Here is a 16,965-nt window from a genome sequence, read left to right on the forward strand (position 1 = left end):
TGCGTGCAGATAATTAGGTTAGAATAATTTATTTTACGCCAAAACGCACTGTCTGAATGTTCGAAGAATACGCTATATTATACGATTATTCTGCAGCGTGTGATGAAATAACACGATTGTGGTGTTAACCTCTTGTCACGAGCAATAGGGAACGTTCATTGAAAAATACCGGTTTGTCTTCAATAGCTCTTCAACCGCGCTTGTCGTCTATTGAGATACCATTTCAATAGCATGTCGCTCTTTAGATTAAGATATACATATACGTTATACACCTATGTTCCTATAATATATTATTAAAATTATTTAATTCGATTGTAGAACTCTGCCGTGTACTGACAAGCACATTAATAGATTAATTCAAACAAAATGATAATATGAACGTGCGCTCTTAAAAAATATACATCTAATAAAATAAAACGCGTGTATGTACATACAGCAACATGATGGATAACCCAAGACGTGTCGTTGTTGGCGCCACCGGACTAGGTTTGATCAATAATATCAACAATATATTCTTCTGAATCTTAATATTAAAATAACTGAAGTGCATTTTCGTCCTTGTCCGTACAAATTTCCCCACGATTTTTCTATTTTGTATTAAATAAGCTATACTGTCCAACAGCGTTCAGAACATCTTTTTAATTTTGTTACGTTTATCAATCCATGCTGGTGTTTTGATTATTTATTATGCTTTACGGGAAGAACAGCATTATACTTAAAAGAACCATACTTATAAATAAACAGAGATCTCCATTATTATGTTAATTTATTTTGATGTTAGCAAGACTTGATAGATGTGAATCATCTATTATAGTATTTAATATATTATATTTCTAATGTGAGAAGAATATATTAGTCACATAAAAATATCTTCTTCGATCTGGTAAGGATTTAATATTTAAAAAGTTATTAATGTTGTTATTATCAATTTTAGGAGGCCTTTCATTATTAAATGTAAAAATAATAAAATGAAAAAAATTATTTTGAAAAAGTATAGCTTCTACGTAATTGGAAATACCAATAGTAGTATTGAAATCCCAAATAATTGCAGCATATTATAGATACGAGACCTAACTATAGAAGTAAATACATTTTACAATATACATTTTGGTGAAAGGGTCATTGAAGGAAGAACAATTACGCATAATAAGACCAAACACTTAGAGAGTGTTTTATTTTTAATAGAAATAATACGAGAAAAGAATAATAGTTAAGTGTCGAAAAGAATACCAAGGTCTTTGACACATGAGTATATTTCTATTTTATATTTACTTGAATTTACTATCATATTTTCTAACAATGAAATATTGAAATCAAACATATTCCAGTATTATAGTGTCTTACTTTAATTTAATTATTTTCTTTTAAATTATATTTAATATTGTAGTTAAATATTTAGGTAAATTGTAATTTTAATATTTCAGATATTATAGATTAAGATATTATATTTTAGACAAGTATACGGTGCGTATCAAAGTATTACATTAGGTACCATAATTTTAATTTTAAGAAGAAACATATTTTTAAACTATTACTCAATATCGGTTTAAAATCTTTAAATGTTTTAAAAAATAAATATTCTTGTATAATAATTTTTTTAACATTAAAAGTATTGTGTTTTTATAAATTGCCATTATATATTCTTTTATACTTAAATGTCTGTGTAGACATTTTATTTAAAAAACATATTTAATAATATTATTGACAATTCCAAACTTTTTACTAATAAAATAGTGATTCTATAAGATATATTCTTGATTGGTCCACTGGGGGTATTATATTATATTGTTATACATAACAGAAGACTCTGATTAGAGCAGATGGTTTTTAAGGTTGTTTAATATTTTAATCTCAAGTATGATAAAACTAGGGAGTTACCTATATATACATTAACGGGATAATATAGTTCTCTTACTTTCTCAATTATATACAATTTGAATAACAATTTTATAATAATTTCATTTCGAAATGACGAAATACGTTTTCAAATACAATAAAACAATATGCATCGAAACGATAATCATAAGTGCTCGAATATCACTCCGAATTAATAATAATCGCCTGTTCACTCGTTGTTGTGTACGGTTGCAGTATTAGACTGCTGCAATAATATTATTATTGTTCTAACGTAATACAATATAATCACGTGGCTAAGATTAGAATAAAAGATACAAAAAAGGTCGAAGAGGAAGTACGTGAAATCGTGAAGACGTCGTCCCGGAACCTAACCTGCAGGAGGAGGTAACGTAACGTGTTTCGAAGGTCGTTTTGGCAGTGGATGGTGTAGCGGCGTGTAGTAGCTGCAGAAGTGGCAACAGTAGCATGTTGTCACCGTGACGATATTGTTATTATTATTATTCGTCGTCGTCGTCGTCGTTTACTTGGTCGCAGCAGCTATTGAAGTAGATACAGAGAATTCAGACAGCGGCGACGACGAAAGGAAAACAAAAACAAAACCGAAGGGCAACACAACATAATAATAATAATAATAATAATAATAAACATAACGAAATCACTCAAACAGCAGCCATATGTCACGGACGAGACGTGTCGTCGTATAATTTGTGTGTGTGTGCGTACATAATATACGTGTAGACAGAAGGAGAAAAGGACCGTACCAGAGACTGAAATCGTGGGCGGCATTCGTCGTATGGCGCCACCGTCACCTGTTGACCTCAACATCGCATACGTGTATACTATATATATATATAGGTGTATAATATTATGTATTATACCAGTAGCGGTGTGTAGTGTCGGTGCATCTCCTTTTTCTACATTGCGTATATACACTTATCCTCTGCTCTCCTCACTCTGCCCGCCTTTCCTATTCGGCTGCTTCACGTTTTTCCATCGTCTCCACACACGCAACACGTCGCGTTACAATATTCAGCCAGTGGGGATGGAAAAAAACACACACACGCGCGAGCGCGCGCTCACAGTCGAACATTGGAATCGGCAGGTTTACACGATATTACATTATGCAGTCAGGACGGAGGAGAACGGCTCTCACGCGGTGATCACAGGATGTTCTCATGTCGGCGCTCGCTCGCGCGTCTCCTGCACCGCGGCGGAGCGTCGGCGGCGGTCGTACAACAATAACGTTCGTGTCGCGTCTGCAATATGTCAATCCCGCACAGCGCTAACCTAACCGAATCACGTCGTCTATTATCATCGTTGTTATTATTATCACACTATTCACACTCGTCTCGTACACACACACACACACACGCGCGAGCGCGCGCGCCCATTCATATCATTACGGTCATTATTGTTGTATGTTATTACGACTGCGACTATTATTGTTGTTGTAATAATTTATTACCCATACTATATCATATATATATATATATATATATATATTACGTGTATAATGCGACCGTGGCGACGATATTATACATGATATGTGTATGGGTCGTGATGTCCTTCGTTTGCCAGGGGGATGATTATCATCGTTACGTGCGTATAAACAATAATTATGTACCCATATTATTCGATTTACTTCGTAATTACTACATATTATCGTCATTGTAAACGTTAATTATTATTAATGTCGTCGTGAGAGGACGCCATACGCCGAAAGTGAAACGTATACAACGCTCGATAGATCGCCACTCGTTTTGGACGAATAGTTTAGTCATATGGATAATACACGACGTGAATCGAACGGTATACCATAATATACAACAATATAGTGTTATATATTATAATATTGCTCAGTATACATGTTACATACATTGCAGCAGGCGTGTCGATCGTTAACCTATGTGCAATATACGACTTATATATACTAATATTAAACCGTATAACATGTAGATACACGCTGATTACATAAAATCACCTGACGAATCTCTCCGATGAAATTTTACACTGATCAATATTCATAAATTTAAACGTATTGTATTATAGTTACTAAAGTATTATGTTATAACGTTTTACTATTATACTAAAATGGTACAATAATTTTTAATTTAAAAATAAAATAATAATATTTTCAATAAACAATATCAAACAGACTGCATTCGATGCAATATAGCAATATAAATAATAATTAGATAATAGAAAATATCGTATTAAATAAATACAATTTCGTTACGTAATAACTTATCGTTCTATATTCGTATATCTAAATATTTAGTGCTATATAACTACATATATGTAAATAAAACAACACAAGAATCTAGAGTAAAGCGATAATTTAATGTTTAAATTGGACAATAAGTTGTTTAAATTATAATTATTTAGTGTTAACAGTAAGACTTCTTTTTAACATAAAACATAGTCACCATAATAAACAAAAGCGAAGTTTAAATTGAATGTTGTAACAGAATAACATATATATATATATAAAGGTTTTTATTCTCAATTATTTTTAAAAGTTATACTTTGCATAACACAATTTTCACATTTATTATTTAGTTTATTAATTTTAAAATAGTACCTATAGTAAATATACTAAACATTTATGTTACAGTTGTAAACTAACTACAGAGTAATTCTGTTGAAGCTCATTATCCCAAAAAATATTAGGGTTGTTGAAAATATTTCTTTACATAATTCAATCATAACAGACCGATGTATTTGAAAAAATTTTATATTTTTACTACCTTTATCATTATCATTGTTCGAGTGTTATACTTTTTTCTTTTTTAATAACAACATATATTTTTAATTTTATTTTCCGAAGCAAAATATTTTTTGAAGAATAAGCAGAATGGTGCGCACTGTATAGGGTAACTCGTAAAATGTTTATCTATATACTATATATACTCCGTTCATCTAAACAAATAATACTCTTAAGATTTAAGTAATACAACTATTATTAACCACTCGTTTGAAAATTTATTTTTATGTAACAAACTTTTAAGAAAATATTCTGCTTTGGAATATAAAATTAAAAATGTATTCAACAAAAGTAGTAAATTTTAATACAATTATTGTAATAAAATATAAAATAATGTTGTTTTATAATAACTATCAAGGCATGCATTTTTTTCAAAAACATAAATAATTTTTGAGTGAATAAGTACTAATACTTTAAAAAAAAAGCTTGTTGTTAAAAATATTACTCAGCCACTATATATATTTATACATTTATATATTGCATTCAAATAATTCACTTTATTTCAAATAACTAATGAGTCATTTAATATTTTTTTTTTACTCAGCTACATAAAATTTAAACTAACTGATGATTGTGATAATTATTATTATTTGGCGGACAATTAGTATAAAAATATTATACTGGATGTATAATCTTATAATATTATGGTTCGCTACTTTTCTCCTTTTTATTTTTCAACACTATATTAACTCTCATCGTAAAGCTCATTAGTGGACGTCTTATGTCTACTCTCGACATAAAGCGTGTTTGTGGGCTTGATAAAATGAGGTCCTTTTTCTTTATATCCATCCCAAACTACCATACTTGAGGTACTGACTTGAATTAACATTAAAACTATTTTGAAAACAAGGGTAGTATTTTGTTTTCGTTTTATGTGACTTGAGAGTTCTCGAGTACTTTCATACTTTGCCACTGGCAAGAAATAAGAGCACATGTTTCTTTTTTATATGTTTAGAAATGTATTTTCAAAAATCGAGAAAAGTATAAATAAAAGCTACCTATAACTTATAATGACATATTAAACAACAATACATATGTGATAATTTTTTTTTTCAAACAGGAACGAATGTTTTATTAACATTATTTATTATAGTTAATAATGTTTATGTTATAATAAAAAATATTTATAGACCGTTTATGAATTCAATATAATTCATGATATGAGCATAACGAATTTTAATTATTACGCATTCTGATCAAGTAATCCAATCAAACAACAATACATTGTAAATATTATGAAAATGTAAATGAACTCAGTTTTCTTATTAAATTATTATAGTATACCTATCTAATCTATAAAAGTGTAAGTTTTAAATTGTATTATTATAAAATATATTACCTTAATTTTTTTTGTGCAATTGTGCAAATATTATATTAACGAATTTTTCGAATAATAATTATTTTTGAATATTGAATAATTGATTTTAGTATTAGTAGTTATTACATTTTATACATAGCCACATGGACGTGTAGTATAATATTTTATCTTACATATTATGAGGTTGTGGTTTTTATTTTTACGCCACACTGCATGTGAAATATCTTATTGATATAAAAACTAATTGCCACGGGTATTAAAGACTGTTGTTAGAGTTTTACAAACTCATTTTGTATACTCACAAAATTACAACATTTATGAAGAACAATACATTTTCTCCGACGATCATTAAAGTGCGACACATACAAATTTAAACTTTTAATTTCTGTCTGTAACGTTTTTTGAACGAGAATTGAATATTATTACATGTATAGTATTGTAAAAAGGTGTTCGAAAAGTTAAGTTGTATGGTTGTCAGGTATATCCCATGTAAACATTAAAAATATACATATACGTATTGCGTGCTTGTGTGCAAACGTGCATGGAGTTGAAAGGTAGGCCATATTGGGGTGGGGGGCCGGCTTCACGAGTGGTTCCTTTGAAGCGGTTTAATTGGCAGCCATTACTGCAGTTGTGCACACCGTTCGCGAACCTTGCAGCTAGCTCATCGTTCATTCGATAGTAGGCATTCGTTAAAACACTACCTACGTAATAATAATATACATACATGGTGGATAGTCATATTTACGGTATACATCGAATATGTAAGGCGTACGATCCAACGCCTGTCGTTTGGCCAGCTTTTATTTTATTTCAAACGTGCACATCGACATTTACGTGATCGAAATGGTTAGTTTTTAGCAGAAGATAGAAAAAAAAAATAATGACATGCACAACTATTGAAAAAAATGTTTTACTTTTGAAGCTATCAAATGTTATATAATATTATACATTTTGTTAAAATCTGCAGATAATCCATTTTTTAACCACTCATACTGAGTATATCAAGATTTATAACATTTGAAAGATGGACTTTTTTCCTAAACTATTCGTGTGTAAGATATTCATATTTAATACTTGGTGCACTCAGCATGAAAGACAAATAATAGGTGGATCTTCTTTGTTCATTAGAAAGCTATGGGATATTTGTAAAAAGCCTATTTATTGCTACCTCAATTTTTTTCGACATATCGATGTGATTAAGATGATATATTTTGCTTTATCGGGGAGCTTGATAAACTGTTTTTGGATATTATTGAAGCATCACGAGTGATGCATGAAACTCATGGAAGAGACTAAAAATATTATGACATTGTAATAAACTGTGTACGCATATTTTAAGTAAGGTTAGGTAAGTAGGAACCCCAATAAATTAATACTTATAATCTATAGGGTGCAATATTTTTCATCGATGAAAAATAGGAATAAACAAATGTAATTAATAATATATAATACATATCTAGTGAAAGTTCAAGAGTAGATACTTACCCTACTACTATACGTAAGTACATGTACAATATCTGACTTTTAAGAATATTAAATTTAATAAATCGCATAAAGTATATACGTATACCTACAGCTCATTGAAAACATATAATCATCACATGGCGTATATTTAATTATTGTAGGTATTATACTACTATTACTACTAATTAGTAGTACTATATAATAACTTAGTATTATTTTACTTTTTACTTTCAGCCAATAATTGGATTTTCATTCTTTTATTTTAACACAAATATCAGACGACTTCTTGTTAAACCAGATTTATAATACGTATATACTATAAAATATAGGTAGGCGCTGTATAGTATTAGTTGCCTTTTCTGCATAATACTGCTGAATTAGATTTCATGTCCTTTATATTATGTGTCCAATACATAATGTGCACACTGCCATTGGTCGACCTAACAAAACCATTTATTACGGCAGAGCAGGTAGCGTTTTGAAGAAGGAAAAAAAATTCTGCGTCCTATATAGTCATATACAGCTTGCAGCGTAATCAATCCGATTATGTTATTATGTTAACTGAGACCGGAAAATTGCGTCTTTCCGGACGGTTCAAGAGACCCAGATTCCGGAAACCGAGTAGAGGATTATTTAGCTTTTAAATGCATCATAACCGGCTTACATTAACGGGCGGCCAATAAAACGGTGCGCTTTAGTAGCTATAAATATCGTCATTCGCCACCGGGGTATATGCTGAAATAAATCTAATTCACTCCAATGAAGCGTTTTGATCAACGTCGAATACGTATATAATACTATAATAAATATATTATGTATAAATGCTCTTACCTACGTTAGGCTACGTCGTATAATAATATAACGAAACAAATTGCCACCATGCGAAAACACTATACGCCGTTTATACCTATATAATATTAGCGTTATTAAAATAAATTGGTACATCTGCGAAGATTTTCGTATTTACCTCAGGTGTTCGGTTTAAGTTTAAATCTTTATTATAGATAGTTTTTCGATGATCATTATTGATGTATATTAATTTTACATTTTTTATATAATTTCATCTAGAAAATAATAGCAATACACGTTACAAAATAAAACAAATCAATAGAAATAAAAAAATCTTAACGGATACGTATTTTATGTTACCCTGTTATTGTTACTTTTACAATTTGCATTTGTATACAACACAAAAATGTTGAACATAATTATATAATATGTATAACGAGTCAGATAAAATATGAGGTATACGATTTAATTACATAATTTTTTAGAATCAATAAAAAGTTATTTATCATTTTCATCAAGCCGCTGATTCAAAAATCCCATAAATAATATGTTAATACTCTTTAAAGATAATATAGATATTACGACGAAAATAAAATTTTTCTCTCCGGACATTTTCTTATTTTCAGCAACAAAATACCAAAAACGGTCAACGAGCTTATGGTTTAACATTAAATGTATTTTAAAGTCTAACTCCGGCTTTTAACAAACGAAGTCACATACTTATTTTTATATATTGTTCGGTCATTTCCTTATTGATGATTTACATCAAACGACATTTTATAGAATGAGAATAATAGTTTTTATATTTGAGAAATGTACGAAATACGAAAGCATATTTCAGAAGAGATCGCAAATATGACTGATCAATGAGAAACAGCCATAAAATACAGACATAGATATTTTCTGAACTGTTTTCGACAAATTATATTGATCGACAGAATAACAAAATATATACCTGAATCGATTTAAACACTATTTCGAAGCGGCAATATTAATATTATTAATTAAAAATAAATAAAATGCAATAAAAAATAATATTATTATTATAGAATTATACAATAGGTAGAATAATTTATACTACATAATATTTTCAATTTTAACATCTTACTATCTTAATTTTTTAATAGAAAATTTCACTTTTCCTAAAATATTAAATTATAGAAAATATATATTTTTAGACATAAGCACAAATCCCGATAAAGATATGACGAGTAACTATTAAGTAATGATTAGAATTCGACAATCATTAATGAAAAATTATTGATAGCCTTAATTCAGAAATTACCCTATCGATATTTATCAGATAAATCATTATGCTGTTTGGAGGCAAAAATAGTATTTATATTTGTAACAAATAATAACTAATAACACTACTGTAATTTGAAAAAACTATAAAATAATGTTGATTAGCAAATAATAAAATCAACTATCTAAGATGTGATTAATTTTTTTCACACAAATAAAATATTTCAAAAAGATTTGTGAAATGTTCTACCCTTACGTATATTACATAATTTATACATCTCATACGTAGTTGATATTTTATCATTATAAAATATTAGTTAGATAACCGTTTAATAATATTTGATATGAATTTATTTCAATAAATGTTACAATATGCGCCAAACGGCACGACTCAATATAGTACCACGCACAATATGATTATACCTTTTATACGTGATTGTCGGAAGGTGTTGGACGCGCGTTCATGGAGTTATCTATATACTCTCGATACTATTATATTATAGAAGAATACTTTGTGTCCGGTCGGTCGACACACACACAACATACATGTTTAAAATATATATATATGGCGTAAGGGACTTACATTAAGTTGATGAACTCAATCCGGCCGATTGCCCCGTGACGTCAGAGAACTTGTGGCCTCGTCGAACCTTGCATTATATATATATATATATATATTTATATTATGTGTGTGTATGTATGTATATCAGGTACCGTATACAGTAGCACCATTTAGAGATTTCACGGTGTTTGCCCGTCCGATCGCCCGACCGGAAAGTCGCCGCGCGCACATGCATTATCCCGACGCCGACGCAACCCTCCTCGCCCGACCGACCGCGCCGTCGCCCGTATCGAGTTTTGCCCGCCGCGCCGCCTGTATTCCCGACGGAATCGCCCCGTACGCGTATCACATCGAACACACACACACACGCGCAAGTATAATATATAAAGTGGCGCACATGACGTATAATACTTATTTGTACGCGTTTGTATAGTATTATATATGCGTATATATAACACGCGTGCAATCGTACGGTCGATTAGGTGCAGCGTCCCTGCAGAGCGTGTGCGTCGAGTGGTCACCGCGGAATTAATTCCTCCGCGGGGCCATAGTATTATATTATAACGTCGTTGTATGCATAATACGTACGTAATATCATATAGCCTGTACATCGTAATGCAAGCGACCGTTGTCGTGCTCAGCACGGCCGGTGCACGATGCTGCGACAGCGTATCAGTCGGTTGCGTTATCACGTGTACATTATTATGACGTGTGTAGCGTTGCTGCGGCGAAACCCGTACATAACAGACGTCGGACAGTCAGCAACGCGAGACCATCGAAAGCGTCCACTGCAGATGGGCTTCGCTGTTGTTCCAGTGTCAAACTCGCACACGCGTATCTATATTTAATAAAAGTGTATTTTCATGAAAATAATAAGTCGATAGTAAGTATTAATAATACATGACATTAAACATAGGTATACGCGTATCTCTACAGTTGATAATACATACACGATAGTCATAAATATACACAGTCAACTAAGTTATCGTTACTGGTGCGATATTAATGTTATGAAGAAGCACCACTCGTAAGTGTATAATTAGTCATAACCCCGACTTGAACTGAGATTCTTGTAGTCCGTTATAAAAAGAGACCGTCATAGGCTGCAGGTCGAAACGCATTGCATGAAGCTAACTATTTTCCGGGGCTTTATAATTTTTTCCGTTGAGAAAAGTGCCCGTTTTACACGGGTGTCTGTAGTCAATTCAGATTTCACTGTATTTAGACGTCATGCTCGGCATGTGGTTATCGACAAATTATAAACCTAAACGTATTATTGTACGCTACATAGTAAGTTGTGCACGGTATACATCGTGTTGTGCGTGCAGTGTGATAGGACCTGCACGATCGTTTTGGTCGAAATATTAATAAATATAATGAAGGAACGCAAAAGCTAAATTATCAATACTATGGTTATGATAATACGAAATAACTTCAATCCGTAGACGACCGTAGTGTGTATTATTTGTCATATTATAATCCGTGTAATATGATAATATTAATAGTGGGATCGACGAGATGTCGTTACCACAGTTTTACGTGAACGGGTTTATAACATAATTTTATAGTGTGAGGTTGTCGATTATTAAATCGTCATCATTTTTTTAGTGACCGACCTTTAAGACCATACTGACAAACACAAACCATCACCTATCATTATCCATTGCCAGGGCGGCAGGGTCCACCAACATGAAATCGCTTTCGTTAACTCTCCTAATCCCGTTTTAACCGTGGACAAATTATGGTTTTTTTGACCTACCTGCAGATAATTGCATTGTACCAACTAAACTGCAAATTTATATTTTTTCCTGACATGCGGACTGCTATGAAGTATTACGAACCTATAGCTTTTCGTGTAATACTAATAATAACACTATATAATACACCACGCGTGATTACACGAACCCAACTCGGCGCCAATCATTCTGACACGTGTTAACAATAACTCAATGACCATATAACTGGTATATTACCTTATCTAACAGTCACATACAAGCTATATATGTATGTATCCCGTAGTACGTGATGGTGAAAAAAAAAAATCACCGGGTTACCGACCGCGAGACGAATTAATCAGAGAATCCAAACGGATGGTGATGGTGCCGCCGGAATTCCGGTTGATTGGATCGAAAAGCTCGCGATTGTCAGCCCGAGGAAAACGTGAGGATTAGGCCGTCGACCGCTGTCGCCATGTTGGATCACAGAAGCTATTTAAAGTATTTCCGTTTATTGCGCTCCTCGCACGTCGTGTCTTGCAGCGGGACACATCCCTTGCGGGCCGTGCGTAAGCCAAATTCTCGCGTTTCAAATGGTCGTCCCGGCAAAAAAAATACCCGTCCGTTATTAGCAATCATATAACCACCACTGCACTGCCGCCGCCGGTTACTTTGGTATCCTCCGGCGACGGGTATGCAACGGCGCGGGTGAGATGAAAGCGTGCGTCGACGTCGGCCCCGAGAGTAAATTACGAGGCATTTCGATAAGCCACCCGTAATGGGTTATTGGCGGGCAAATATTTTTCAATTTAACACCCAAACACCCTTTTATATACTTACTGCTTGCTCCGTCGTTGCGATCATTGTTATATATATATATATATCCATATCTATATAGTAGGACATTAGGTAGTCTATCACTCGTCGCTGCCGAGTTTTTCCACCCGGAAATCAATATAGCAATAATAATTATTATTAAGTTATCATCGTCATTGTAAACTGTTAGTTTCCATAATATTTATAAACATTATTCCCTCCATCACCCCTCATCGTTATCATCAATAATCCTATTACCACCTTACTATTATATAAAAATATACGGGGAATTAATTATGGTTAAAAACACCAAAATTGTATTTTTTTTTTTTTTTTACGTAATAATACGTAACTAATTTAAGTGACCATTCTATTGAATTGAAATATATCTTGATCGCGGTGTTTGTTGTTGATGTTTATAAGTTGTGAAATTAGTTATAAAATAAAATGTCGTAAAATGTTTTTGTTTTATCATGCTATGCGAAATATACATAATACATCACTTATTATATACACTGCATACACTTTTGATTTAAAGTTAAAATAAATCAATCGATATTTCTTTATTTAATAATTTAGTAGACACAAATAAAACATTTCTTAAACATTTTGGCGTACATTATAAACAGAAATAATATTTGAAAAAGTAAAAAAACAACAACATTAAACTTAAACTTTTTTTTACTAACTTAATTCAATAGTATTTCTTTTTATTTATTATATAATATATATATAAAACATTGAGCAATTTAAATCATGTCATACTAATATATACTACTGGTGTATAGAATATTATAGTATATAATATACCCATGGCACAATTTAGAAAATATAATATACAAATTAATCGTATTTACACCCTTTCCATATAAGTTGCATTGTTATTTTTAAATTAATTTTGTATTATATTATGACTAGAATACGATTAGAATTATGATTAGAAACGCATAAGCATAGTGTTTAAAATTCGATCGAAAATGAAATAAATAGGTATATATATTTTTATTTTTTTGAAGTACTTAATCATTTTTTTTTTTTTAAAAAAACCCTTAAGCAATACTATATTTCATTAATCCATTAACAATGAATTTTTAAATTTCTCTTATTTTAATTTGACATTAAAATTGGATTAATTATACTTTTAAAATGTTTAATGAAATATCTATTAAAACGTTTACATTTTTTTTTCTCATTCTAGATTCTGAGTGGATCATGGAAGCCATTGGTTTTACAATGATGGGTATTTTTTTTATTATGATCTTATAATACATATATCATCACCTATATTAATATTATTTTATAATTTTAATGATGTGTTAACTATAATATTATGTGGTTTGGATTGAAAAAAATATTTTTAAAGGTTTTAATTTTGGTTCTACACATTTTTATATTTTAGTTGATTTTTGAGAATATTTTCAATTATAAAATATATGGTTTCAAGCATTTTGATTAAGAAAAAAAACTATTTCTTTATCTGATTAAGTGTAATTGTTTTCGTTTTATTTATTTAATTTTTTTTTCATTTAATCGAGTACGCAGTCAATTATCCCCGATATTCATATAGATAATTCTTCCTTTATTTTAGGTGTACCTTTATAGTATAGGTTCATACTTCATACATAAATTCATAAAGTATCACATTCACGTATTTTATGTTTTTTTTCCACTAGAGATTCTTTTTTATGATTTATGAACGTATTTATTATAATTAGGTATACAAATGTATCTGTTTATTCAATGCATATCATGAAAAACAAACTAGATCATTATAATTTATTACATTTCTACCTAAATTAAACATCCTTGATATTTTTATTGATATAATCTTATTTACGTATTGAATAGTCTTTAGCTGTGATGTTTTAAATATATTTGTAATTTGTCAATCACCGGATCCTTTATCTGATAATAATATTATAATTCAATTCGGTGTGCTACACTTTGATATTATGTAATAAATAACACTACAATAATTATCTTAGTATTTTAGTGTTAAAATAAAAAAAAAAAACAGTCGCAATCACCGGAACGGTCATTTGAGATTTAAACGAGCGTAAACTTCTGCGGTTCTGCTATCACCTATATGACAATATTACACGCGAATTACATAACATTTTTATATCATATTATTGTGCATAGCATAAGGTATTAGCTAGAGGTATACCTCTGAACTTGCAGCTGGATGGGATTTCATCATCGATGACACGAGAGACAACAGACACGGCGACGGGGAGAGAGGGAGAGATAGTTGAGACCTTTTTACAAACCACCCATTTACACCGCATCTGTTGTGTTCGGCACGGCATTCACACGGCCAATCTATTTCCCTCGCCACATGCATTGCTCGCGTATAATATTATATGTGCTGCCGTTGCCGTTGTACTCGTATCAATTCCCGATGGACCAGACGTTTAACACTCCATCGGATTTCACCGTGTATCGAAACATTATACACATATACACTATCCTCTGTATGTGTTTGTTTGTGTGTGTGTTTATATGTATGTGTGTTCGGCTCATCGACATAAGTGGTGGACGACAACGGACTTGTAATTGAATTTCCAAAATTTCCTCTCCTATACATCCCTTTGATTGCTCTCTCTCTCTCTCTCTCTCTCTCTCTCTCTCTCTCTCTCCCCCTCTCCCAACTTTTGGCACACATTTCAACACCACCACCACTGCACCGTGGTCGATTGACTGTACCACGGCGGTGCAGTGTACTAAGAAACAGTTCAGGCTTGCCCTCTTACATAGTAGTTTTCGTCCCCGGAGACTGCAGCCACGTACGTGTCCCGCGTTTGTTACAATATGTCACATGTTTCGTCATCAATTCATCATATATTTTACTGTATGATATAATATGGATACCTAAACTAACGTCACTAACGCGAGCGTTTTTGCCTAACTACTTTGCGACTTTTGATTTATTTTATTCGAGTCTCGCTGTATAATAATTATACTGTTGTCACTATCACCGCGGTGAGCAATAGTTCATCACACCGCGTATATATTTATTAATATCCCACACGTGTTATTCAATATTTTTTCAGGCATGTTTTGTTATAAACATTGACGAGAAAAATGTCGTGGACGTGTTAAAACAATAATTATCATTATTATTAATACTTTTTTAGAAAATCGCGTCACACAGACATATTCTTATGAGTTGTAGGTTTGAGGGAAACAATAAAGCAGGGGTGTAGGTGTGAAGTAGAGAAAACATGTTGTCAACGTGCCTATTGTAACGTAGACCTTATCGAATTTACTGAGACCTTAATTGTTTCTCTGTCTCTCACTTTTTCTCTCTAACAAAACATAATAAACGCTTTCAAATTATAGCATGTGCAATACGTAGGAAGAATTTTAGTGTTCAACTGTGTATTGTCGTGTTTTTTTTCACATATTTACCCTCAAATCCATTCATAAGAAAGGTAAAAAAAACTATGAAGTATAGCGTGGGCATAGATTTCATGGTACTTATTTTAGAGTTATTAAAATGGATAACAATCTAAATTATGACAAATACTTTGATGAATCTTAAAATGTATTTGTTTTATTAAAATAAGTTGTATAAGTTTGGATCAAAAAATCTGTGAAGCAGTCAAAGATTATTTTATTATTAATGATTAATAATTAATATTACTTAACGTAATGATTTCGGTGTAGTAATTTTCTTAACTTATATTTGTTTTATTATTTAGTAATTTTAAATCTGCGTCTATCAAGTACCATGTATAGAATTGCAGCGTCAGGGAATAATTTGTGCGTTCAGCAGAAAAAATTTCGTCTAATTCACGAAATCAGCAAACAAATATTTCCGATTTCTCGAAGTTGTAAACCAAATTGCCGATTCACGTTTTCAGCAATTCCGTGAATTCGGCGTCATATAGGGACATTATTTGGTAATGACAACTTCGATCACAATGTTAATAACAGCACGATATATTTGCCGCGTTGTCTCAGTCTTACAAATAGATACACATAATACATAACGCAGCAACAAAAACGTAAGGTTTTTAATTTTAAAGCAGTTGATAGAAATTTGAAAATTTACATTATTAAAATAACCTAACTTAAAAAAAAACAAAATCGATTTTGTCAAAAAATCGATTCATGTAAATATTCCCATTTTTCTTTAATTTTTGTTTTTTTTCCTGATTATAAAAGTTATACTAAGATTTTTTAATTTTACCTCTTAAGTATAAACAAGATCCAATTTTCTATCTAAATATGCTGTCAAAAATCGGAGAGCATTTTATCGACTACTTGCCGTGTACACGAACACAAAAAACAAAAAACTACACCACTGTAAAATAAATACATTTTGAATCTAAAAGAGTAAAACGGATTTCTCTGAACGATATTAATGTTCGATTGTGTTATGCGTTAGTATAAGATGGAAACATCACGTCATGGGGTACAACGTCCT

General features: G+C 31.4%; 1 protein-coding gene across 1 annotated transcript in view; it reads left to right on the plus strand.

The window, feature by feature from the left end:
- LOC113557537 (diencephalon/mesencephalon homeobox protein 1-A-like) overlaps positions 1-16,965 on the plus strand; it is an 86,928-nt gene that overhangs the window by 22,564 nt on the left and 47,399 nt on the right. The gene's annotated exons all lie outside the window — the stretch shown is intronic.

Source organism: Rhopalosiphum maidis, chromosome 1 (assembly GCF_003676215.2).
Source record: "Rhopalosiphum maidis isolate BTI-1 chromosome 1, ASM367621v3, whole genome shotgun sequence".
NCBI classification, from domain to species: domain Eukaryota; kingdom Metazoa; phylum Arthropoda; class Insecta; order Hemiptera; family Aphididae; genus Rhopalosiphum; species Rhopalosiphum maidis.